Source organism: Panulirus ornatus, chromosome 1 (assembly GCF_036320965.1).
Source record: "Panulirus ornatus isolate Po-2019 chromosome 1, ASM3632096v1, whole genome shotgun sequence".
Taxonomy (NCBI): domain Eukaryota; kingdom Metazoa; phylum Arthropoda; class Malacostraca; order Decapoda; family Palinuridae; genus Panulirus; species Panulirus ornatus.
Genome location: NC_092224.1, coordinates 51,616,637 through 51,628,804, shown reverse-complemented (window position 1 = coordinate 51,628,804; position 12,168 = coordinate 51,616,637). Strand labels below are relative to the sequence as shown.

At 40.5% G+C, this 12,168-nt stretch overlaps 1 protein-coding gene across 2 annotated transcripts in view; it reads right to left on the bottom strand.

Annotated features, from left to right (window-relative positions):
- The window catches only part of Oseg4 (intraflagellar transport protein Oseg4), a 600,898-nt gene that overhangs the window by 422,570 nt on the left and 166,160 nt on the right, over nucleotides 1-12,168 (bottom strand). The window lies entirely within an intron of this gene.

The window sequence follows — 12,168 nt, the reverse complement described above, 5'->3', positions numbered from 1 at the left end:
CTTTCGTCTGTTTCCTTGCGCTACCTCCTAGTGCGGGAGACAGCGACGAAGCAAAAAAAAAAAAAAAAAAAAAAAAAATATATATATATATATATATATATATATATATATATATATATATATATATATATATATATATATATATATGACAGCTAGAGACTGAGTGTGAACGAATGGTGCCTTTGTTGTCTTTCCCTAGCGCTACGTCGCACACATGAGGGGGGAGGGGGTTGTTATTCCATGTGTGGAGAGGTGGCGATGGAAATGAATAAAGGCAGACAGTGTGAATTGTGTGCATGTGTATATATGTATGTGTCTGTGTGTGTATATATTTGTGTACATTGACTGTATGGGTATGTATATTTGCGTGTGTGGACATGTATGTATATACATGTGTATGGGGGTGGGTTGGGCCATTTTCTTTCGTCTGTTTCCTTGCGCTACCTCGCAAACGCGGGAGACAGCGACAAAGCAAAAGAAAAAAGAAATAAAATATATATATATATATATATATATATATATATATATATATATATATATATATATATATATATATATGTATATATATATATATATACATATATTTATTATTATTATTATACTTTGTCGCTGTCTCCCGCGTTTGCGAGGTAGCGCAAGGAAACAGACGAAAGAAATGGCCCAACCCACCCCCATACACATGTATATACATACGTCCACACACGCAAATATACATACCTACACAGCTTTCCATGGCTTACCCCAGACGCTTCACATGCCTTGATTCAATCCACTGACAGCACGTCAACCCCGGTATACCACATCGCTCCAATTCACTCTATTCCTTGCCCTCCTTTCACCCTCCTGCATGTTCAGGCCCCGATCACACAAAATCTTTTTCACTCCATCTTTCCACCTCCAATTTGGTCTCCCTCTTCTCCTTGTTCCCTCCACCTCCGACACATATATCCGCTTGGTCAATCTTTCCTCACTCATCCTCTTCATGTGCCCAAACCACTTCAAAACACCCTCTTCTGCTCTCTCAACCACGCTCTTTTTATTTCCACACATCTCTCTTACCCTTACGTTACTCACTCGATCAAACCACCTCACACCACACATTGTCCTCAAACATCTCATTTCCAGCACATCCATCCTCCTGCGCACAACTCTATCCATAGCCCACGCCTCACAACCATACAACATTGATGGAACCACTATTCCTTCAAACATACCCATTTTTGCTTTCCGAGATAATGTTCTCGACTTCCACACATTCTTCAAGGCCCCCAGGATTTTCGCCCCCTCCCCCACCCTATGATCCACTTCCGCTTCCATGGTTCCATCCGCTGCCAGATCCACTCCCAGATATCTAAAACACTTCACTTCCTCCAGTTTTTCTCCATTCAAACTCACCTCCCAATTGACTTGACCCTCAACCCTACTGTACCTAATAACCTTGCTCTTATTCACATTTACTCTTAACTTTCTTCTTCCACACACTTTACCAAACTCAGTCACCAGCTTCAGCAGTTTCTCACATGAATCAGCCACCAGCGCTGTATCATCAGCAAACAACAACTGACTCACTTCCCAAGCTCTCTCATCCACAACAGACTTCATACTTGCCCCTCTTTCCAAAACTCTTGCATTTACCTCCCTAACAACCCCATCCATAAACAAATTAAACAACCATGGAGACATCACACACCCCTGCCGCAAAACTACATTCACTGAGAACCAATCACTTTCCTCTCTTCCTACACGTACACATGCCTTACATCCTCGATAAAAACTTTTCACTGCTTCTAACAACTTTCCTCCCACACCATATATTCTTAATACCTTCCACAGAGCATCTCTATCAACTCTATCATATGCCTTCTCCAGATCCATAAATGCTACATACAAATCCATTTGCTTTTCTAAGTATTTCTCACATACATTCTTCAAAGCAAACACCTGATCCACACATCCTCTACCACTTCTGAAACCACACTGCTCTTCCCCAATCTGATGCTCTGTACATGCCTTCACCCTCTCAATCAATACCCTTCCATATAATTTATCAGGAATACTCAACAAACTTATACCTCTGTAATTTGAGCACTCACTCTTATCCCCTTTGCCTTTGTACAATGGCACTATGCACGCATTCCGCCAATCCTCAGGCACCTCACCATGAGTCATACATACATTAAATAACCTTACCAACCAGTCCACAATACAGTCACCCCCTTTTTTAATAAATTCCACTGCAATACCATCCAAACCTGCTGCCTTGCCGGCTTTCATCTTCCGCAAAGCTTTCACTACCTCTTCTCTGTTTACCAAATCATTTTCCCTAACCCTCTCACTTTGCACACCACCTCGACCAAAACACCCTATATCTGCCACTCTATCATCAAACACATTCAACAAACCTTCAAAATACTCACTCCATCTCCTTCTCACATCACCACTACTTGTTATCACCTCCCCATTTGCGCCCTTCACTGAAGTTCCCATTTGCTCCCTTGTCTTACGCACTTTATTTACCTCCTTCCAGAACATCTTTTTATTCTCTCTAAAATTTAATGATACTCTCTCACCCCAACTCTCATTTGCCCTTTTTTTCACCTCTTGCACCTTTCTCTTGACCTCCTGTCTCTTTCTTTTATACATCTCCCACTCAATTGCATTTTTTCCCTGCAAAAATCATCCAAATGCCTCTCTCTTCTCTTTCACTAATACTCTTACTTCTTCATCCCACCACTCACTACCCTTTCTAATCAACCCACCTCCCACTCTTCCCATGCCACAAGCATCTTTTGCGCAATCCATCACTGATTCCCTAAATACATCCCATTCCTCCCCCACTCCCCTTACTTCCATTGTTCTCACCTTTTTCCATTCTGTACTCAGTCTCTCCTGGTACTTCCTCACACAGGTCTCCTTCCCAAGCTCACTTACTCTCACCACCCTCTTCACCCCAACATTCACTCTTCTTTTCTGAAAACCCATACAAATCTTCACCTTAGCCTCCACAAGATAATGATCAGACATCCCTCCAGTTGCACCTCTCAGCACATTAACATCCAAAAGTCTCTCTTTCGCACGCCTGTCAATTAACACGTAATCCAATAACGCTCTCTGGCCATCTCTCCTACTTACATAAGTATACTTATGTATATCTCGCTTTTTAAACCAGGTATTCCCAATCATCAGTCCTTTTTCAGCACATAAATCTACAAGCTCTTCACCATTTCCATTTACAACACTGAACACCCCATGTATACCAATTATTCCCTCAACTGCCACATTACTCACCTTTGCATTCAAATCACCCATCACTATAACCCGGTCTCGTGCATCAAAACCACCAACACACTCATTCAGCTGCTCCCAAAACACTTGCCTCTCATGATCTTTCTTCTCATGCCCAGGCGCATATGCACCAATAATCACCCACCTCTCTCCATCAACTTTCAGTTTTACCCATATTAATCGAGAATTTACTTTCTTACATTCTATCACATACTCCCACAACTCCTGTTTCAGGAGTATTGCTACTCCTTCCCTTGCTCTTGTCCTCTCACTAACCCCTGACTTTACTCCCCAGACATTCCCAAACCACTCTTCCCCTTTACCCTTGAGCTTCGTTTCACTCAGAGCCAAAACATCCAGGTTCCTTTCCTCAAACATACTACCTATCTCTCCTTTTTTCACATCTTGGTTACATCCACACACATTTAGGCACCCCACTCTGAGCCTTCGAGGAGGATGAGCACTCCCCGCGTGACTCCCTCTTCTGTTTCCCATTTTAGAAAGTTAATACAAGGAGGGGAGGATTTCTGGCCCCCCTGCTCCCGTCCCCTCTAGTCGCTTTCTTTCATATATATATATATATATATATATATATATATATATATATATATATATATATATATATATATACAATATATATTCATTATACAAAATTTGTTTCGTATACTTGATCACCATTGCCCGTGTCAGCGAGGGAACACCAGGGAACAGAAGAAGAAAGACCCATCGACTCACACACACACACACACACACACACACACACATGTACACATACATACATATATACACACATAAATATTCATATTTGCTTTACTTCATTCATTACCGGCGCCAATCTGCCCTACAGGAAACAGCATCGCCACCCCCTGCGTCAGCGAGGTAGCACCAGGAAAACAGAAAAAAAGCCACTTTAGTTCACACTCAGTCTCTAGCTGCCATGTGTAATGCACAGAAAAAATTTCGGTAGTTTAAGTCAAAAGTTTCACATACCCCGGTTCATTCCACTGACTGATCATCAACCCCATATACCACATCATTCCAATTCATTCTATTCCTTGCATGCCTCTCGTTCTCCTGCATGTTGAAGCTCCGATCGCTTAACATCTTTTTCACTCCATCCTTCCACCTCCAATTTGGTCTCCTACTTCTCGTTCCCTCCACCTCTGACATATATATCCTCCACTTCAACCTTCCCTTACTCACTCTCTCAATATGACCAAACTATTTAAACACACCCTCTTCTACTCTCTTTACCAGTCTTTATATTACCAAACATATCTTTTACCCTTTCATTACTTACTCGATCAAAACACCTCACTTTCCCCCTTGCACCTTCACCAATGCTCCCATTTGGTCTCCTGCCTTATGCATGTTATTTACCTCCTTCCAAAACATCTTTGTATTCCCCCTAAAGTTTAATGATACACTCTCTCCACAACTTTCACTCGCCCTCTTCACCTTCTGTCACTTTCTCTTAAACATCTTCCAGTCTTTTGCATACCTTCCTTGCAAGTACTGTCCAAATGCCTCTCATTTCTCTTTCACTAACAACTTTACTTCTTCATCCCAACACTCACTACTCTTTCTAATCTGCCCATCTCCCTCCTTTCTCATGCCACATGCATCTCTTGCACATGCCATCATTGCTTCCCTAAATACATCCCATTCCACACCCACTCCCATAACATCATTTGTTCTCATCTTCTGCCATTCCACACTGAATCTCTCCTAGTACTACCTCAAACTAGTCTCCTTTCCAAGTTCACTTACTCTCACAACTCTCTTCACCCCAACATTCCTTTTTTTTTTTTTTTTTTGAAAACTTCTACAAATCTTCACCTTCATCTCCACAAGATAGTGATCAGATATCCCACCAGCTGCCTATCTCAACACATTAACATCCAAATCTCTCTTTTACACGCCTATCAATTAACATGTAATCTAGTAATGCCTTTTGACCATCTCTTCTACTCACATATGTATACTTGGGTATATCTTTCTTTTAAACCAAGATTCCCAATCACCTGTCTTTTTTCTGAACACAGATCCATTTTCATTCACAACACTGATTACCCCATGTACACCAAATCAACTGCTACATAACTCTCATTCGCATTCAAATTACCAATCAGTAATTCCTGATCTTGTGCACAAAAACTGTTGACACACTCACTCAGCTGCTCCCAAAACACTTGCCTCTTCGGATCTTTCTTCTCATGGCCATGTGCATAAGCACCAATAATCACTCATCTCTCTCAATCCGCTTTTAGTTTTACCCATATCAATCTAGAATCTACTTCCTTACACTATCACGCACTCTCACAACTCCTGCTTTAGTAGTGCTAATCCTTCCTTTAGGTCTCGTCCTATCACCAACCCCTGACTTTACTCCCAAGACTTTTCCAAACCATTATTCCCCTTTACCCTTGAGCTTCACTTCGCTCAGCCAGAAAACCCAGGTTTCATTCCTGAAACATACTACCTGTCTCTACAGCCTTCTCATCTTGGTTACATCCACACATTCAGACACCCTAACCTAAACCTTTAAGGAGGATGATCACTTCCTGTTTGACTCCTGTTTCTTCTTTTAGAAATTGAAAATACAGGAAGGGGAAGGTTTCCAGCCCCCTGCTCTCGCCCCCTTTAGTTGTCTTTTACATCATGCAAGGTATGCATAAAAAGTATTCTTTCTCGCCCATATATATATTCTTTTATGCTTGAAATGATAAGTGATAACTGAATGATAAATGTTAAGTGTTGCTTAATCTAACTATTTACCCTGTGTGACTCTACTGCCAGCAAGAGGGAGGTCTCGTATAGTAAAGTAATGGCCCCTCCCACGACCCCTGCAAATTTAAGGCATACTTTTCTGACTACATTGATTGTGTGACTCTTCCACCAGTGAGAGGGAGGGCAAGGAGTATCCCATCCCCTATGCCTACAGCAACTCATAAGTTGCTAGGCTGTTGACAGCAGCAGTCCAGGGTGGTACTACCATCCTGACTAAGGAATGTTCAAGTGGTGCCTGGAACCATCTCACACTTTCCTTGTTAGGATTGCTGGTCTCACCTTCTGACTCATTAAAATGGGACTACTGGGCTAGTCCTGCCATCTTCTTACAAGCACCATACACCTTCTCAAACCTTGCTTATTAATTTTTTCGTATAAGTAGTCTTTCCAAATCCTGTCAACTCAAACATTTTTTAATATCTATTGAGTGCTAAGAATCTCCAGGTTTCCATCTGACTTATCACCAAGAGCTGACGTTTTTCTAGTAACCTCTCTGCTCTTGAACACCATCCGTCTAGTGCCTCTTCTAATATCTTACTCATCTCTGAGACACAGTTGTCTAATGATGTTCTCACTAGTCCCTTTTTCATATCCAAATATAATCTACATTCGCAATTATGGTTCAAAAGTGGATTCTGTGTCAATTCCAACATCAACACACCTGTTGCATGCCTCCAGGACCTCAAGTCTCCAAACCTTGATGTTATGTGGCTTAAGGTCTGTCTCCCAACTATCACACTTATCTGTTTCACCTATTACCCTCCTAACTTTACAAATTCTATATCTTTCTTCAACTATCTAATATTAAGCCATAAGACTGGCATCTTTTGCCCCACAAGCCAAGATTCTCTACCAATGGGATTTCCAATTTCACCATAAGGAATGGTGGAGGAATTGAAGCCCTCACATTCTCCATTCTCAATGGTTAAGAGCAAATTATCTCCCACTCTACCTATATTCCTGACAGCTGTGACCACTCTCCTAATATTCTGGATCTGTTTTTCACTTTCAGTTCATCCCACTGTAACTACACAATTTTGCCCCTAATTGGTTCATCTGATCATACTCTCATATATGTATCTATCTTAATGGCACCTCCCTCCAGTAGCCCCTTCTAATCATAAATACTGACATTTCAACAAAGCTGATTGGAATAACTTACATAACTTATTCTCGACTCTCTTTGGGTAAATTACTCTCTTATGATGCTTCTTTCTGTACCAAATGCATTGTACAAGTTATTCTTGCAGGAATGGAAGAATTTATCTCCTCTTCCTCCAAGATGACCTCTTCATCCAATCCATGGTTCAATTGTTCCTATTCTGAAGCCATTCAAGCAAGGGATCAGACATATCAGGCCTGGAAAAATTCTCCTTCCTCTGACTTACATTCAGCTTTCATCACTGCCAAAGCAGCTATCTTTGGTTTCCATTTCTCCTCTAACTCCACCTCGAATGACTAACGTTCCTTCACCTCCTGATGCTCCTCTTACTAATCCTATGCCCTTCCCTTTAATATCTTTTCGGACTGTCTGAAAAGTGCTTCTCTTTCTGGCACAAGTAAGGCTTATAGTCCCTGATGACATCCATATCTGTGTATTGAAAGGGTATGCCCCTGAACTTGCACTTCTGCTTGCTCATGTGTTCCGTTTCTGTTTACAAATCAAACTTTTTCTTCTCCTTGGAAGCATGCATTGATAGATCCAATCCTTAAGAAGGTTGAACATTCTGACCCCTCTAACTATTTTCCTATTGTTTTGACATCTACAATTTCTAAAGTCTTTGAATCCCGCCTTAGACACCTTGAAACTCAGAGTCTTCCCTCTCGTCACCAGTATGGCTTCCATAAGGCCAGATCCACTGGTAATATTCTTTCTTATCTTACTAATGTCTGGTCATCATCCATGAAAGATTTTGGGGAGTCTTGTGTAGTTGCCTTTGATGTATCTAAAGCTTTTGAAAGGGTGTGGCATCAGGGTCTCATCTCTAAGCTAACCTTCTTTAGCTTCCCTCCCTCATTTCGCTCCATTATATCTAGCTTCCTCTCTGGATGATCTGTCTTTGTGGTTGTTGATGAATCAGTCTACCCCCTCTCTCCGTCGACAGTGGTGTCCCTTAGAGTTCTGTCCTGTCCCTTACACTCTCCTTTTTTTCAATGACTTCTCTCTTCCACAAATAATCAAATGCACTCTTACGCTGACAACTTAACACTGCATTCATCTACATCCTTCAGTTCTGCTCCTTCTTCTCTCACTCAGTCTTCATCTCATCTTGATGCAGCTTCCTCAGTAAACTTAAGCTTGGATAAGATATCACAGTGGGGTAGACAAAGTCTTAAGTTTAATGCCTCCAAAAACCAGTTTCTGCCCATCTCTTTTATCGAAAACTCCCAACTCTTGTGTCTCTTTTAAAAGTTCTGTAATTTCACCTCTTGACTCAATTAACATACTTGGCATTACTATAACATTCACTTTTTCTTGGAAACCCCATATTATCGGAGTAGCTAAGTCTGCCTCTAAGAAACTGGGTGTCCATGTATGGAGTACTGCTCTCACATCTGGCGTGGTTCTAGCTCTGCATCCTTTCTTGAGAGTTGAGTTGAAAGCAGTGCAATTCATAAACTGTCCCAGGCTAACTTCCAAACTTGACCCCCCTTGCCCTTCGCCACAATGTTAGTTCACTTTCCCTTTTCTACGGGTATTACTTTGGTTTTTGCTCCCAAGAGCTGGCTGTTTGTGTGCCCCTACCACTAGCTAGACCACATGCTGCTGCATCACATGATTACTGTGTGGCAGTTGGCAACTCAAGGGAGGGCCATTTCTGTAACTGTTTCTTTCCCTACCCCTCGAGGCTTAGGAACTCTCTTCTTTCTCATGTCTTTCCCAATAACTATGTCCAGGCATATCTTCCAAGATTTGTAAATAATTTCCCTTGTCTTCTCTTTTCCCCTTTCGTAATTTTCTCTGTATTTCAATTAAGGCACAGCCTTGGTGTGGACTTTTGTCCATGACTGGAGCCCTCCCCCCAAAAAAAGAAAAAATAAATCCCAAACAGACTTCATACTTACCCCACTCTCAAAGACCCTTGCATTTAGCTCTCTTACCATCCCAACCGAAAGACAAACTAAACACCCATGGTGATACCCTATACCCGAGTTACAAACCAACCTTCACACGAAACCACCCTCTTCTCTACCTACTTGCACACAAACACCCTTGCCTCGATAAGAACTCCACACTGCTTCTAATAACTTTCCTCTCACAATAAGTATTTATAAAAACCTTCCCAAAGTATCTCTATCAACCCTGTCTTATGCTTCCTCCAGATCTATAAACGCCTCATACAGATCCTTCTGTTTTTCTATCAAATTCTCACACAATTTCTTGAAAAACAAAAACCTGATCCATACATCCTCTACCACTCCTAAAATTAAATTTTTCTCCCCAATCTAATGCTCTGTGCAGCCATCACCCTCTTAATCATCACTCTTCCATATAACTTATCAGGTACAATCAAGAAACTTATACCTCTGCAATTTGAACACTCACCTTTGTACCCCTTGCCTTTATAAATGACAATTTACATGCATTCTGCCAATCGTCAGGCATCTCCATAAAATGTACAGATATGTAAGGAGATATCAAATTTTAGTACTATCTAAATTCAACTTAGAGATGATGCACAAGTCTAAATTGTAAGAAGAAATACATCTAGTATGGGAAAAATAATGAGTATTAGAGGTAGGGGAAGGAAAGTGAGTTGAATCAGTAAAATGGAATCATCAGCATAAGAACAAATAAGAAAAAAGCAAGAGATAAATAATTCTATCAAGAAAAGACAGAGAGAATACGTGATAGGATAGAACACTGAGGAACATCACTATTAATATGATAGGTGGGGGAAGTCTCTCCTTCAATAACTACTGCTATGGAATAGTCTGAGGAAGAACTAAGTATTGGAAAACAGAGAGAAACATAGAAGCCAAAGGGAGAGGGCTTAGAAAGCAAGGCCTTATGCCACATCCTGTCGAATGCCCTGCAGATGCTGAGGGCTACAACAATATTCACTAAAATCCCTTAGAGAGGAGGATCAGAATTAAGTCACATCAGAAAAAAGATCACCAATAGACTTCATACTGCAAAATCTTTACTGATAATCACAAAAAAGCGAATGGAATTCTAAGTGCTTAAAATGTTAAGGAGACTCAAAGACTAGAGCCTGCAGAGGTGAGAGCAATTGGATGTTAACTGGAGTGGTTAGAATAGTCTCTTTTCTTAGCAAAGGGCTGCACCTAAGTATGATTCTAAGAGTAAGGTAGAGTCTTGAGTTTTACACAGATGCAACTAGAGTTGGTAGAGTAACTTGGAAGACCCTCTGTGTGGAGGATATAGGAGATGGCATGGGTTCAGTGGTAAGAGGAGGGGCAAAAGATCTGAGGCAGAATCATCTGAAGTTATGATAGAGGAAAATAGGTATCAGAGAGAATGGCTTTATCAGTTGTTGAAGATGTTTTTGTTTAAAGATCAAAAGGATTTGTCAGTAGAAGAAAACATCAAGTCAGTGCACTTCATTTTCATGAAAGTGTGTTTGACTTTAAAAAGAACAACTTTGTTGTGAATCAAAGCAGAAATGAAAGCAGTGTGTTTCTGGGGAAGGGAAGATGACTACAGCCCGGTGCACACTGTCCATGATGTTTCAGACATCAGAACAAGAATGATATAACCATTTCTTTGAATTCTTTTGTACTAGAAAAAGATCTAATTTTTTGTTATTAATTTCTTAATTTATTAATTTCTTAATTATTAATTTCATTATTCAATGAAATGGGTAGCAATAAATAAAATCTATTGTTTTCAGCTAGACAGACATACAATAGGCAATATCAAAACAATATCTGTTGACCAATGTTTCTAGAGTCCATAAAATTCCAAAATCTGAACACTACATGGTCACAAAATATTGCAGATTTTTTATATAAGTGAATGGTGGAAAATAAATGTATTTGTTTCAAATCAAGGAGACTGAGAAAATGCAATGAAGTATGGGCCAGTACCTCAGATAATTCAATGGTCAACAAAACTGAGCTTTTTTTCTCATTAAGGAAGCAGTGTAACTTTTCTAGACCTAATTCTGATGCAGATTACAAATTTTTAGTCCGTTTCAGTACAAAAAGTCTCATTTTTGTTCTATGGATACATACTTTTTCAGTTCAACTGCAGCTACATGATGTATGGGTGAATGTAAAATGATAAGATTTGTATCAGTTCAAACATTTTATTGTTTCTAGGTAGAAGGTATACAAAGAAGATACTATCCAAAAGGACAAGCTAAAAATGTTGAGCTTTTAATCTCTTATGTCAATCTTCACAAGCTAAAAGCATTTAGCTTTGGGCCTCTTATGGTGCCCTGACTCAGGTTTGTCCTTGTATAAAATCCAGCAATAATCAGCAAGCATTCCTTCACTCAGAAACCCTGGTATCGATGCTCCATCTTACTGATGTCCTGATGGAGGCGCTTTCCTTGTTTGTCAGGTACTGCTCCAAGGTTCTCAGCAAAAACATCCAGCTGTGAATGGAGGAAATGCACCTTGAGTGACATCCTACATCCAATAGCAGCATAGGATTTCAGAGGTCTTATCACACCGCCTTCAAAATCTGGAGATCTTATGTTTCCCAAGAAATTTTCACATAGCCAACTGAAAGAGTTCCAGGCCTTCAGCTCCAAGTCAAGATGTGTGATGAAATTGTGGTCTTCCATGAGTTCCTTTATCTGTGGACTGACGAAGATGCTTTCTCCCAACCTGGCCTTAGTCATCTTTGGAAATTTTTCCACCATATATTCAGATCCTCTTGAGTTTCTCTCGGCATGTGTTTTCACAAATTGCTTCATGAGACCAAGCTGTATGTGGAGCAGCGGGGAAGAAGAACATTTTGAGGATCAACCAGAGGCTTATCCTGGACACTTGAAATTCCTAGCACATATGATCTTTGTTGAGGCCAGTCTGACTCCACATAAGGCCTGAAAGTTGCTCGTCTATCCCAGAGGCATAAAGAACAGCAGTATTTCATGAATCTTTACTGCATTCCCATTAGCA